General features: G+C 44.0%; 1 protein-coding gene across 2 annotated transcripts in view; it reads left to right on the top strand.

The window, feature by feature from the left end:
• The first annotated feature begins 204 nt into the window (after nt 1-204).
• Atp6v1c1 (ATPase H+ transporting V1 subunit C1) overlaps nt 205-14,809 on the top strand; it is a 53,633-nt gene continuing 39,028 nt past the window's right edge. Inside the window, exon 1 of one of the 2 annotated variants that reach the window (XM_004663025.3) lies at nt 205-373. The gene's annotated coding sequence lies outside the window, so the exon portion shown is untranslated. Of the gene's footprint in view, nt 374-1,540; nt 1,689-14,809 lie in introns of those variants that run through there. The other variant, XM_045144366.1, reaches the window with a different exon arrangement.

Consider the following 14,809-nt stretch of genomic DNA (forward strand, 5'->3'; position numbering starts at 1 on the left):
GCCGCGGGATAATTTCAGGCATGACAGCGGTGACGTTTCCAGGCAGCCCCGCCGCCGCAGGAGCCCGAGGAGAAGCGGCAAGCCCCGCCCACCCCGGAAGCGCCGCTTCCCCCCCCAAGGCCCCGCCCCCTCCGGAGGCCCGGCCGCGCCGCGGCTGCGTAGTGGCGTTGCGCGCGTGCGTAGGCGGGCCGCGGTCAGCTGACCGCTGGGGCAGGCACGTGACTCGCTGTGTGGGCGCTGGGGTCCGGGAAGGTGTGAGGCCGGAGCTTAGGTCTGGGGAGGGATGGAGCGCTGAGCGGTTAACGTCTGCCAAGCTGGCCTGCTTCAGCACCTGCCACTGCGCTCGCCGCTTCCTCGTGTGACATCTTCCCGGGTCAGTGACCGGCGGCCGTGGGGAGCGGGGAGGAGGGAGCCTGGCCTGGCCGGAGCCGGCGCTACGGTGGCCGCCGGGCAGCGGTGAGGGCGGTGCGGTGCGGTGCGCTGGGGAGTCCGGGCTGTGGCGTCGGAGCGGGCGCCCGCGGGCTCACCGCGAGCGCGAGGAAGGAAGGGAGAGAGGAAAGGCCCCGGGGGAGGGGGGCGGTGGAGGGACTCAATGACAAGAGCCGAAAGGAGAGGCATCGCGCGTTTGCAACCTTCTTGGGTAGGGGATCACTGCGAACCCCGTGTCGCCGCCTGTGAGCGTTTGAAAGGCGACAGTAGCGCGGGTGAGGTCACAGCTAGCGCTTGTATGCCGGTCGAGGGAAATGGCAGTGTTTAGGACCCTAAGAGCCCCTCGGGACCCGCAGGGGCCTGTCGCTGAAGACGCAGGGCCCTTCTGAGGCAGAGTGAAGGACACGATTCCGGGAACATCACACCATTTCTTAATAGGATGGTGGGGGAAGGGTGGGCAGCCCCCCCTGAAAAGGAACTCGTTGGGAGTGTCTCATAGGCAAAGGTTAATCACCGAGGAGGCGAAGGGGGAAGCTAGTATTCATTTCAAAGGAAAAATGAGGTGTGTGTGTGGGGGGGGGGGAGTGGTGGGGTTGTGTCTGGGAGAGCTGAGTACTCTGCACCGGTGTAAATGTTTAGCCTTAGGAGTTCAGACCGATGGTGTGAAGAAAGTCACACGAGAAACACTAAAGTACTATGAAGTTATGTGTAACTGTCAAAAGGAGAATGCAGAGTTTGAAAGTGTGGAACAGGGACAAAAGTATGAATTGGTGCTATTGGAAAATATCCTGGAGGAATGAAAGTTAAGTAGGGTCCTGTCAAGCCAGCCGGATTTGAGAGAAATGAGAAGTTTCCAAGAGAAAGCACCGTGATTTACTTGAAGGCCTGAAGATGATGGGGCAGGGGTGTTTCTGGAGGAGCCAAAGGCCAAGGCTTATGGTAAGCCACACTGTGGAAAAGGGTAAATAAAATTGGGGTTAAGTAATAACTTTTGGATGGTAGTCATTAACTTAATTGAGCTAATGAGTCTGAAGGGCATACTGTGTACCAGGCACTGTGGTGATGCCTAGATTTAGAAAGCAGACAGGGTCTCTGCCTACATAGAATTTACAGTCAAGTAGATAGGATAGATTGTAATAATAATCATGCAAGTGTGAAGTGTACCTTGAAGGAATATGACTTTTATGGAAGATTCGAAGGATCTTTTGTGGAACATTACTTGACCATAGAAGACACTAACGTGAAAAGGGGGTACGCAGGTAGGAATGAAAAGAACATTCCTGGTGGAGAAAACAGCACATATCAAGATCTGAGGAGGAATAAAAGTTTTCAGAAGGGGTAGGGGAGGGTGGATGAAAAGGGATGTAGAGGGGCAGGCAGAGACAGACACACAGGTGGGGAGAGCTGGGGTCAGGCTCAGCAGGGCTTTTATCCTAAAAGCAGTGAGAAGACAGTGAATATTACAGGCAGGGGAGTGAGACATACTGTAACTTTAGAAAAGAAGGTTTTGTGAAGAATATGGAAGGTGGCAAAAGTGAATGAGGGAGGCCGGCTCAGGAGGACATTGTGGTAATTCATCCCTGTCTTCACTGAGGAATTAAAGAGAATGCTTAATTGTACTTACCTTTAGAAGGATTAAGGGACTGGGATGGGAAGGAATGATTACATTTTATTTGCTTCTTCTCTGAGGATAGATTGCCTTCTAAGTAGTCCAGAAGTACATGGAGGAGGTTGGATCATTTTGGAAGTTGGTGGGAGACTTCTTTGCAGACATCTGCTATAAGCCTTTCAAATGTCATCTGTTTCCACATAACTTTTGTTGAAATATAGTTGATCCCTTGTATGTTTGTTATGTTCTCCTAGGTATTTGAAGTATGGTAGTTGAAAATCCTATTTATTGTATGGCTAGGAACCTGTGTAGATCCTTGGAACTAGAAGAAGAGAAGTAGAGTGAACTAAGTCTGGCATAACTTCCATGGTCCACTGGTAGATTATCTTCTGATCACAAGTAGCGTTTTTTGAAGTATCTACTAATCTTTGGTTTAGAGCTTTTGATAAAACTTAGCTGGTAGGATAATGTCCAGGGATTCATCAGTGGTGATCTGTGCTTTCAGAAACTGTTTCTCTTACCTGGATGTGGTGGTGCACCTGTAATGCCAGCAATTGGGGGCAGAGGCAGGAGGATCACCACAAATTTGAAGCTAGCTTAGTATATGTAGCAAGTTCCAGGGTGGCAGGATTACATAGCAAGATGGTGTCTCAGAAAACACAACTGTTTCTCCAAGTAAAGGGCTTCCATTTACAGTCTAGCTGGAGGAGATAATGAACAACAAGGTGAGCCCGAAATGCTCAGGGTGTCAATCACTGTTCTTGGGCAACAAGTGAGTCTCAAACTGCGCTGAAGACCGGAGCCCCAGGGTTGTGTCTCAGACCTCAGGAATCTTTTTCCCTTTTGGTATTCTTTGCAGATACTAGATAAAAATCTCAAGAAACAATATTCAGGATCTGAGTAGCTAGGTGGCTACTGTAATTCTACTTTTAAAATGGGGCAAGGGCTAGAGAGATGGCTCAGCCCTTAAGGTGCTTGCTTGCAAAGCCTAAGGACCCAGGTTCAATTCTCCAGGTCCCATATAAGCCAAATGCACATGATGGCTCATGTGTCAGGAGTTCGTTAGCAGTGACCAGACTGGTGCACCCATCCTCTCCCTTTCTGATGCTGTCTTGCTCTCTCTTTCTCTAGCAAATAAATAAAAATAAAAACCTTAAAAATAAATAAAATGGGGCAAGAAGTACTCACATTTATTTTATATTTTATTTTAATGTTTTCTAAAGTATATTTATTTGCAAGGAGAGAGTAGGTGAGTATGTTAAGGGTGTGCCACGGCTTTTGGCTGCTACAGATGACTTTATGTGGGTACTGGGGAACTGAACCCAGGTTGTTAGACCTTGCAGACAAGTCCCTTAACTGCAAGCCCTCATCTTTATTATTTATTTTTTTTAATGTTTTTTTCCCTCTTTTTTCCTTTTTTCAAGGTAGGGTCTTGCTGTAGCCTAGGTTGACCTGGAATTCACTCTGCAGTCTCAGAGTGGCCTCAAACTCAAGGTGATCTCCTACCACAGCCTCCCAAATGCTGGGATTAAAGACATGTGCCACCCCTCCCAGCTTCATATTTATTTACTTATTATTTTGGTTTTCCAAGGTAGGATCTCACTGTAACTCAGGCTGACCTGGAATTTACTATGAGGTCTCAGGGTGGCCTCAAACTCATGGTCTACCTACTTCTGCCTCCCAAGTACGGGGATTAAAGGTGTGCACCACCATGCTTGGCCCTCATCTTTATTTATTTATTTATTTTGTTAATACAAACTAAAGACAAACTTCTGTGATTATTATCATAACTTGAACAAGAATTCTAGTAGCCAAAGAGCAAAATTGGAATGCCAGAATAAACCTGTGCAGAAGGTCTTTGTGCATTCCACCAGTTCTTACACAGTCTTCCTTTTGAACTTTAAAAAAAAGAGTATATTTAGGGCTGGAGCGATGGCTTAATGGTTAAGGTGTTTGCCTGCAAAGCCATAGGATCCAGTTTGAGTCTCCAGGACCCACATAAGCCAGATGCACAAGGGGGGGCGTGCTGCATGCATCTGGAATTTGTTTGCAGTGGCTGGAGGCCCTGTCGTGCCCATTCTCTCTCTCTCTCTCTCTCTCTCTCTCTCTCTCTCTCTCTCTCTCTCCCCCTCACTCACTCTATCTGTCTGTCTGTCTGTCTGTCTGTCTATCTATCTATCTATCTATCTATCTATCTATCTATCTGTGTTTCTCCCCTTTTCTCAAATAAATAAGATACATATTTTTAAAAAGTGTATTTTAAAAAGTTAGGGCCAGGGGTGGTGATGCATGCTTTTTTAAAATTTATTTTAATTTAGGGGCTGGAGAGATGGCTTAGCAGCTAAGCGCTTGCTTGAGAAGCCTAAGGATCCCGGTTCGAGGCTCAATTCCCCAGGACCAACGTTAGCCAGATGCACAAGGGGGCGCATGTGTATGGAGTTTGTTTGCAGTGGCTGGAGGCTCTGGCGCACACATTCCCTGTCTCTCTCTATCTGCCTCTTTCTCTCTGTGTCTGTTGCTCTCAAATAAATAAAAATTAAAAAAAATAAAAATTTATTTTAATTTAAGAATTTTACCAAATAAAAAAAGAACAAAACCAAAACCAAGACAACAAAAGCCCAAGTACAGAATCTGTTATGCTTCATCGTTGACCATTTACTTTCAAGAATAAACCTGCTAAATATAGCCAGCACACTTCTGTTGCATGAGACTGATTTTGGAAGTTACATATCAAAACAGTGGGAACACTCGATTCTGAACGCTTGGGAGCGGGTTCTCAGGACAGTCTGAAGGCAGCAGCATGGCATCATGATAATGGTGTACACCCTTCTTTCAGACAGACGTTCCTGCACAGAGCAGTGGCACAAAAATGGAGATGGAAGAACAAGAACCACCCGAGAGTTCACATATAGCTTTGTCGTCTCCGACGCACCATGTCAGTTTAGGAGGAAAATCTGTGCCTAAATAGAGAATACCCTGTGTGCAAGGAGGTAGAACCTGGCAAGGTTATTGCATGCTGCAGCATACCCCTCTGCACCTCTGTGGTTGATGGTTGACACAAGTGGTTATTGAAAACAGTCTCAGCAGTTTGCAAAGTCAGTGAAAACCATGAACAGAATGACTGTTCCCGAGAGCACTGAGATTGTGCTGTACTCCCTGGGCCCCGATTGCGGGGCCTAGGGCAGGGTCAAGCTTCTTTACCCTCTTCAGTGCCACTGTCATAGCAGCAAGGCCTCAGCATTGGCATAAGCACACCAGGGCATCAGGATGGTGTCTGGGCCAAAGGGTCAGGAGTAGAAAGGCTGAGTGCATCTCTCCAAGGGACCTGGCCGTTGGCTCTCAGACTTGAGAAGATCTGAAGTTCAAGAATCAAAAAGCAGCCTCTAAGCCGGGCGTGGTGGCCCATGCCTTCAATCCCAGCACTCGGGAGGCAGAGGTAGAAGGATCGCCATGAGTTTGAGGCCATCCTGAGACTCCATAGTGAATTCCAGGTCAGCCTGGGCTACAGTGAGACCCTACCTCGAAAAACCAAGGGGGGAAAAAAAAAGCAGCCTCCATCCCTTGACTGAATCTGTACTAAGTGGGTGAATCTACAATTAACTGTTTTCTATAGAATTCTTGCCTTGACTGTGTCCTGCCACATCTATACTGCAGGCAGCTGGCTGTGGCTACAAGCCACAGATTGACTATGCTGTGGGCACCAGAGTAAAAGAGCTGGGTGAGGAGAATGCAGCTGAAGTGATGTTGCAGGTGGTCCATGCTTTTAATCCGAGCACTTGGGAGATAGAGGTAGGAGGATTGCCATGAGTTTGAGTACACTCTGAGACTACATAGTGAATTCCAGGTCATCCTGAGCTAGCGCAAGACTCTACTTCAAAAAAAAAAAAAAAACCCAAAAATTTATTGGGTGTGTGGGAGTGGTATACATGGGCATGTGTACCATGGCATGCATGTGGATGTCAGAGTACAACTTTGAAGTATTTGTATTCCATGTCTTTTGAACTGTTTACTTACTTTATTTTGTTTGTTTTTTGCTTTTCATGTTAGGGTCTCACTCTAGCCCAGACTGACCTGGAACTCACTATGTAGTCTTAGGGTGGTCTCGAACTTACAGTGACCCTCCCTGTCTTATTTACTTGCTTTTTTAGTTGGGGGGGTCTCCTAATGCAGGTTGGCCTTGAACTTCGGTTTGAGGCTCTTGCCTCCACCTCCTGAGTCCTGGGATCATCAGCATGTGTTATGATGCCCAACTCAGTGCTTGTGATGAAACCCAGGACCTCATGTATGTTAGGTACTCTATGAGCTGAGCCACATCCCCAAGTCTTTTCTTTTTTTTAAAGAAAAGTTTAAAATAAATTTATTTATTTATTTATTTGAGAGATCCTCTTTCTCTCTCTCTGTTTTTTGATTTTTTTGTTTTTTTCCTTTTCAGATAATTTCTCACTATGTAGCCAAGGCAGACTTCTCTTGCCTGCTCCCCTCCCAGGTTGTGTGGTGTCACTCACTACCTTGGGTCTTCCTTTGTGCTTGACTGGGCTTAGGAATAACAATAGTTGTGAGCAGTTACCTTTTCTTAAGTTTTGTCCTTGCACATATTCTATATATCTTAGGATTCATCTTTTCACCTTTTGAATGTGGAATTATATGTCATTTTTGTTATAAATTTACTAGTCTTAATCTCTGCATCTTTAACATTCAGTCTTTGTCCAACAAATTTAAAAATATTTTCTCCCATTCTTTTTTTTTAAATATGTTATTGGGGCTGGAGGGATGGCTTAGCGGCTAAGGCACTTGTCTGCAAAGCCAAGGGACCCTGGTTTGGTTCCCCAGGACACACATAAGCCAGATGGACAAGGTTGTACGTGTGTCTGGAGTTTGTTTGCAATCATTGGCTGGAGGCCATGGCACGCCCATTCTCTCCATCTGCTTCTCTGTCTCTGTCTCTCTTTCTCTCCAATAAATAAATAAATAAAAATAAAAATATGTTATTATTTTTATTTATTTGAGAGAGAAAAAGACACGGGGGTCGGGGAGGGGAGAGAATGGGCATGCCAGGGCCTCCACCCACTGCAAACAAACTCCAGATGGATATGCCACTTTGTGCTCCTGGCTTTATGTGGGTCCTGGGGAATTGAACCAAGGTCCTTTGACTTTGCAGGTAAGCGCCTTAACTGCTAAGCCATCTCCATTTCTTTAAAAAAAAAATTTTTTTTTTTTTCGAGGAAAAGTCTAGCTCTAGTCCAAGCTGACTTGGAATTCGCCATGTGGTCTCAGGGTGGCCTCGAACACATGATGATCCTCCTACCTCTGCCTCCCAAGTGCTGGGATTAAAGGCGTACACCACCATGCCTGGCTCTTCTTTTTATTTCTATCTCTCTTTCTCCCTCTCTACTTACAAATAAACAAATAAATAAATAAATAAATATTTTTAAGCAGGGCATGGTGGTGCACGCCTTTAATCCCAGCACTTGGGAGGCAGAGGTAGGAGGATCATCATGTGTTCGAGGCCACCCTGAGACCACATGGTGAATTCCAGGTCAGCCTGGGTTGGAGTGAGACCCTACCCTGAAAAGGCTTAAAAAAAAGGGGGGGGGGGAGAGAAAGAGAGAGAATGAGCATTACAGGGTCTTTTTCCTGCCACAAACAAACTCCAGGTGCACACAACATTTTGTGCATCTGGCTTTACATGGGTACTGGGGAATAAAACCTGGGTCATTAGGCTTTGCAGGCAAGTGCCTTAACCGCTGAGCCATTAGATCTCCATTTCATCAATGTTTTTAAGACTATAGAAACCATTTGCATGGTGTAGTTGGGAAGAGCTCAGTCTTTAAAACCAGAATGATAAATCTTTTTCTTTGTCTCCCTTCTTCTGGTCCTCCTGCCCCCTTTTTTGAAATGGGGTCTCCTGTGCCCCAGGCTGGCTACTGATCATCCTGCCTCTGCCTCCCACATGCTAGAAGTACATGTGTCTCTACACCTATATTCATTCTGTAATCTTTATAGTGAAGTAGAATTCTTCTTCACTGGGAAATCTACTATACTATTGTACAAGTATGCTATACATTTGCAGTACATTTATTGAGTTCAGGAATGAGCCAGGTAGGTAGTGGAGGAGAGATGCCTGGGTTATACTACAAAAATAAAAATAAAAAAAGATGGACTTCCGCTGTGTACCTACAGTGTTTTTGAAAGTAGAACATCACATGAATGCAGAAGTAGCATTTTATGGAAGAAATTGTTTTTCCTGGGTATTTTAAGAATACTATTAATGAATAAAAACTTAAAAATTAAGCTGATTAACAGGTGGATTAACTTCACTCTGAAACATTTCTAGCCTATAACAGTTGAGGGTATCTGCATGGGTGGTGTTGGCATTTTGGGTAGGACTGTCTTATCTCATGTTAGCCTTTGTCCACCAAGTTCTGATTAGTGATGCTCACATGGGGGCAATCCATTACGATTTGGTTGCAAAATACACATGTGGCGTTATCACCTATTTGTTGGACAAAGACTGAATGTTAAAGATGCAGAAATTAAGACTAGTATTTCAATAAATTCAGTTTTGTGTGTTCAAATGTAACACTTTTCTGTGGTTAAAAGCCCTTGCTTGAAAAACCTGCTGGCCTGGGTTGGCCCAGGTTTGGTTTCCCAGTACACACATAAAGCCAGATGCACAAAGTGGCACATGTATCTAGATTTCTTTTGCAGTGATAGGAGTCCATCATGTGCCCAAACTCACTCTCCTTTCATCTGCCTCTTTTTCTCTGTCCCAAATAAGTAAGTAAATAAATAATAAACCAACATCTTATGACAAAGAAACTCTATGCATTATTTCACCTCCTTTACACGTGGGGGCAGGGATGATGTTTATTTTGAAGGAATTCAGTACAAAATTGCTTAGCATATTGAGGTGCTCATTGCTGGGCACTGCATAGAGCATATATTCTGTAACTGGTTGTCTGTAGTAGTTAACAGAAGCTCAGTCTGATGAAATGGGGGAAACCAACTTATGGCTTTATGTGTGTGGTGCTAGGTGTTGAATTGCCTTACACATAGCTTTGTACTTTGGACTGAGCTGCATCAATCCATCGCCCCTATTTTTAGTCTTTAACTTGATGAGTTTCCGACTAGAATAAGTGTATCAGAAAGATCATTACCTTCCAACAGAGTGTGGTCTTGTTGTCTAGACATGATTATAAATGACTAACTCATAAAAAGAGAAGTAACATCCTGGGAGCCATGAATATAGATGTGTTCTGAAATTCCCTGGCACGGAAGAAATGATTTACTTTTATGTGTTGCTATGGAGTTGCCTGGACAAAGGGGAAGGAGTCTCTGAGCCAGAAGGCTCTTCCTCTACCTTCCTTTGTTTATTGTTTGTTTTATATTCATTGAGACATGGTCTCACTGTAGTCTAGGCTAGCCTGGCCTCAACCTTGGAGTAATGCTTTTGCCTTAGACTCCCAAATGGTGAGATTACTAGTGTGAGCCACCGTGTCTGCCTGAGAGGGTTCTGATGATGACTTTCATCAGTATACATACTGCACATGCACTGCTGGACATATCTGCCAATTCAGCTAGCTTTACCAGAAATCACTAGGTATTTCCCAACATATTATATTTTGTGTTACTTATTTTTTTCCTTTTATTTTATTTATTTGCAAGCAAAGAGAGAGAGAATGGTCATGCCAGGGCCTCTAGCTACTGCAGATGAACTCCAGATGCATGGCCATTTTGTGCATCTGGCTTTATGTGGGCACTGGGGAATCAAACCTGGGTAATTAGGCTTTGCAGGCAAGTGCCTTAACCCCTGAACCATCTCTCCAGCCCTGTGTTATTACTTCTTAGCTTGCCTCCTCTAACATGTTTTCATTGCTATGATAGGCACCTCAGTGAAAATTAGGATTTCCTTTTACAGGTTTTTAGTTCTTGTCAACTGTGGAATGAAAAAAATGACCATTTATAAAGTAAATTAAAGGCTATTTTATTAAAGGCTAAATTTTCTTTTATATTTGAGTATATAGTATAACATTCAGGTAGTTTTAATAAGTATTGAAGATAAAGCATGAAAAAGTTAAGATGTATTTAATATGGATACATGACAGTTTAAAAAACTCATTCCATATGAATCATGGAAATATTGAAAAGCAAAATCTCCCTTTTAGTTATTAAAAACATTTGAGCAAGTTTTCTTAGGAGCAAGCTCCTCCTGTAGTCCTCATTAAAATTTTCTGCTTTGAAGGATAAAATATTTTACATTGAAATAAGAAATAGCATGGGATGGGATGTTCTCAGTTGGTAAGGGTTTGCCCAGCATGCATGAAGCCCTGGCTTCAGTCCCCAGTTGGGCATGGTGGAAGCACTTGGGAGGAGGATTAATTGTTCATGTTTATTCTGGTCTGGGGTTACATGAGACCCTTGTTGCTAAATAAATAAAACTTAAAAAAGGAAAAGGAAACAGTTATTCTGACGTTTTATTGGTATAGTATTAATTTGTAGGTTGTGACAACTTGAAAATGAATAGTTTGTAATAAATGTTTCATGTTAACAAATTCTGTTAAAAGTTGAAGTGGCAGCTGAAGTGATGGCTCAGCAGGTAAGAATGCTTGCGGTGTAAGCAATGTCAAATGACATTGCGGTAGGCAAGTACTTTACCAACTGGACTGTCTCCCCAGCCCTGGTTTTTATTTTATATTTAAATCAGCTGTGGGGGCTGGAGAAATGGCTTAGCGGGTTAAGGCATTTGCCTGTGAATCCCAAGGACCCAGGTTCAATTCCCCAGGAGCCACGTAAGCCAGATGCACAAGGGGCACATGCATCTGGAATTCATTTGCAGTAGCTAGAGGCCCTGGTGTGCCCATTCTTTCTCTGTCTCTCTTCTCTGTGTGTGTGTGCTTGCAAATAAATAAAATTAAATCAGCAAAGAAATAGTTCATAGCCTTCAAACTCCCATATATGAGAGATACGGAAATTAAAATAGTCTTAGAGGTTTAGACCCAGGTTTTCCTTTTCCCCTTTGTGATCACACTTTTCTTCCCTTGTGCTAATGTATTCTATATTTGTGTGGTGTATGCACATGTGTAATCATATACATGTCCTGTGAGTGTGTACAAAGGCCAGAGTTGAACATCAAGTACCCTCTTCTAGCTCTTACTGATTGTGTGTTTCCTTGGGATGGAGTCTTCCTGGTTTTGGAGGTGCCATTTTCATGAGCCCAAGCAATTCTCTGGTCCCTGCTCCCCATAGGACTGTTTATGTGGGTGCTGGGGAATTGAACTGAGATGATCTCAGGCCCTCATGCTTATATGGGAAGCACTCTGAATTGCTGAGCCATTTCTCCAGCTCCACTGACATTTTTTCTTATCTTGGCATCTGCATGAAGTTTTCCTCTCTTTCCTCCCTTTCTCTACTTATACCCACCTTACTCATACAGCTCTGTTATCACCATTCACCATTGAAGCCACATTATTTATTTATTTATATTTTTTTATTTCTTTGTGTGTGTGTGGGGGGGAGAGAGTGTGTCAAACATGGGTCCTTAGGCTTCGCAGATAAGCACCTTAACAACTAAGCCATCTCTCTAGCCCTTATTTGTTTTATTATTTTATTTTATTTACTTTTTTTCAAATTTTTCTTATTAACAACTTCCATGATTATAAAAAATATTCCATGGTAATACCCTCCCTCCTCCCACTTTCCCCTTTGAATCTCCATTCTCCATCATATCCCCTCCCCATCTCAATCAGTCTCTCTTTTAGTTTGATGTCATCATCTTTTCCTCCTATTATGATGGCCTTGTGTAGGTAGTGTCAGGCACTGTGAGGTTATGGATATCCATCCAGGCCATTTTGTGTCTGGGGGGAACATATTATAAGGAGTCCTACCCTTCCTTTGGCTCTTACATTCTTTCCATCACTTCTTCTGCATTAGATCCTGAGCCTTGGAAGGTGTGATAGAGATATTGCAATACTGAACACTCCTGTCACTTCTTTCCAGAACTATGATGCCTTCTGAGTCATCCCAAGGTCACTGCCATCTGAAAAGAGAAGATTCTCTACCCAAAGTGAGAGTAGCATTAATATAAGGGTATGAACATGAAGAGAAGTGCTTACTGGGCAGTTTGGTAAGCATAGCATATACATTTAGCCAGACAGCAGCAGATGTTACACCCCTAGGGCTCATGACTACCCCGTTTTAAGTTTTCAGTATCAGGGATGTATTTCTTCCCATGGAGTGGGCCTCCAGTCCAATTAGAGGGAAGTTGGTTTCCACCATGACAGACATGCCACTATTGTACCAGTTGGCTCATTTGGCCTGGCTGGCCAAATATAAGGCTTGTAGTGTCCACTGTTGAGTATTTTCACTGGTGTTTTCTTTTTCTCCCATTGAACTGCATACAGAATGGCTTCTTCCAGCTTTCTTTCAGCTGGTCTACATGGAGGAGGTTATCAGCTCAGTTCCAGCAGGATTTCTCAGTGGCCTTGCAGCCCAAGTATGTGGAGTCTTCAGCAGTAGGGTCTTACCGTCTATTCCTGGTGGGGACCAAGGGGGACCAAGGGCCTTGGCAATGGCCTATAATGTTTTGGGGCATCAGGGACCTCCCTGGCCACCAACTCACTGGAAGTTATCCCATCCCTGGCACTGAAAATTTTCTAGCAACAATCTACGGCTCCTGAGTGTTGCATTGTCCAAAACAGTAGGTTTCCGTATGATTTATTTATATCCTGTTAGATTTTGATTAGCCCTCCCTCCACCTTTCCTTTACTCAGTCTCTTCCCCTGACCTCACTTAGACCTTTTCACTCCCATTAATCTGTTCTCCTTACATATATACAATACCATCCTATTAAGTCCCCCTCCCCACTCCTTCCCTTTTTATTCCCTTTATATCCACTTTCTAGCTTACTGGCCTTTGCATCACCTTGTGCATCTGGCTTACGTGGTCCTAGGGAATTGAACCTGGGTCTTTTGGCTTTGCAGGATAATTGCCTTACCTGCTGATCTGTCCTTCCAGCCCCAGTTTTATACGTTTTAAATAAGAATTTGTTTTCATGGTTTTATCTGTCGAACCTTAATTACCTGAGACAAACAGCACCTTCTCTGATTCTCCACAGTCCCTACCTGCTGCCGATATGAACACCTGCAATGGTTAGCCAGGCAGCCTGCTGACCATGTAGCACTATAACACCTCTGCCTTCCTGAGTACTACCAGAAAGTCCCAAGTCTCATCTGAGATTTAAGATTGTCTCTTAGCTGTGAGTTATGTAAAATCAAAACAAGTTATATAATTTCAACATATAAAATCACAGAGTAACATTTCCAACTCTGCTATAAGGCATAACAAGGAGAGACTGGAGCAATGCAAACTTAATAACCATCAAGCAATCATGAAACGTGCAGTTCTATACTATAACCAGTGACTGAAAGTCTCCAGAATTCTCAATTCCCCCAACTGGGCTGAGTAGCCAGGGAAAAACTTCCATCCTGAGCCAACAGCACTCCATGCAAGCCCTTTGATAGTCCTGGTATACCCAAAACATTTTTGGTTCTCCATGTGAACCACAGTCCATCTGTGGCTCTCCTGCCCTATCAAGGTCATCATGCCCTTCCTACATGCCACATCTCAGTTGTGGCTCTTGGTACTGTGTGTATTTCATGGCCCATTCCATACCTTTTTCATGCTTCCGAAGTCAATACCAGGTGTGCATGACACAACCATCACAGCCATTTTTTTTTTTTTTTTGAGGTAGGGTCTCACTCTAGCCCAGGCTGACTTGGAATTCATTCTGTAGTCTCAGAGTGGCCTTGAACTCACAGTGATCCTCCCTCCTATCTCTGCCTCCCAAGTGCTGGGATTAAAGGTATGCATCACAAACCTGTCAAGGGGTTATTATTAAGAATATGCAGGGCTGGAGAGATGGCTTAGCGGTTAAGCACTTGCCTGTGAAGCCTAAGGACCCCGGTTCGAGGCTTGGTTCCCCAGGTCCCACGTTAGCCAGATGCACAAGGGGGTGCACGAGTCTGGAGTTCGTTTGCAGAGGCTGGAAGCCCTGGCGCGCCCATTCTCTCTCTCTCCCTCTATCTGTCTTTCTCTCTGTGTCTGTCGCTCTCAAATAAATAAATAAAAATTTAAAAAAAAAGAATATGCAAAGAACTTAACAGGACAAGACAGTTTTGCAATAGGAAAATTGGCAAAGGTTATGAATATTTAATACAGTCCGGGAAACAAAGTGGCTAGTAAATACAAGAGATGATCTCCAGTCTCAACAACAGCAATCAGAAACATTTAAAAACAAAGGTAGCCCCAGGATACTATTTATCTCATGGCCTTTTGCTGGCCTCCAGCTCTCCTTGCTGAGGATGAAGACAGGAAGATTCCAGGATGCCCCCCCCCCCATAGGCATATCTCTTGATTAACAAACTCATTGGTACCTTGGCCCAGCCCAGAAGCTGATGAACAAGGCCTCATAGGCCATGATTGAGAACAGGATATATGTTGTGTCAGGAAGAGCAATTGGGTGGTCTTATACCCTTATTCTAATAAATTCACTCCTCTTTCCCTCTTGCTTCTGCAAAATTTCTCTATCCTTCCTTTCACTCCTAAGGGGATATTTTTTCCCTTTCCCATTGGAAGAAAGTGATAAATAAGGCTTCATTTGTTTATTTTGCAAGTAGAGAGGAAGGGGGAGAAAAGAAAGAGGGAATGGGCACACAAGGGGCCTCCTGCTACTGCCAACAAACTCCAGGTGTGTACATAACTTTGTGCATCTGG

The sequence above is a fragment of the Jaculus jaculus genome, chromosome 2, assembly GCF_020740685.1.
Source record: "Jaculus jaculus isolate mJacJac1 chromosome 2, mJacJac1.mat.Y.cur, whole genome shotgun sequence".
NCBI classification, from domain to species: Eukaryota; Metazoa; Chordata; class Mammalia; order Rodentia; family Dipodidae; genus Jaculus; species Jaculus jaculus.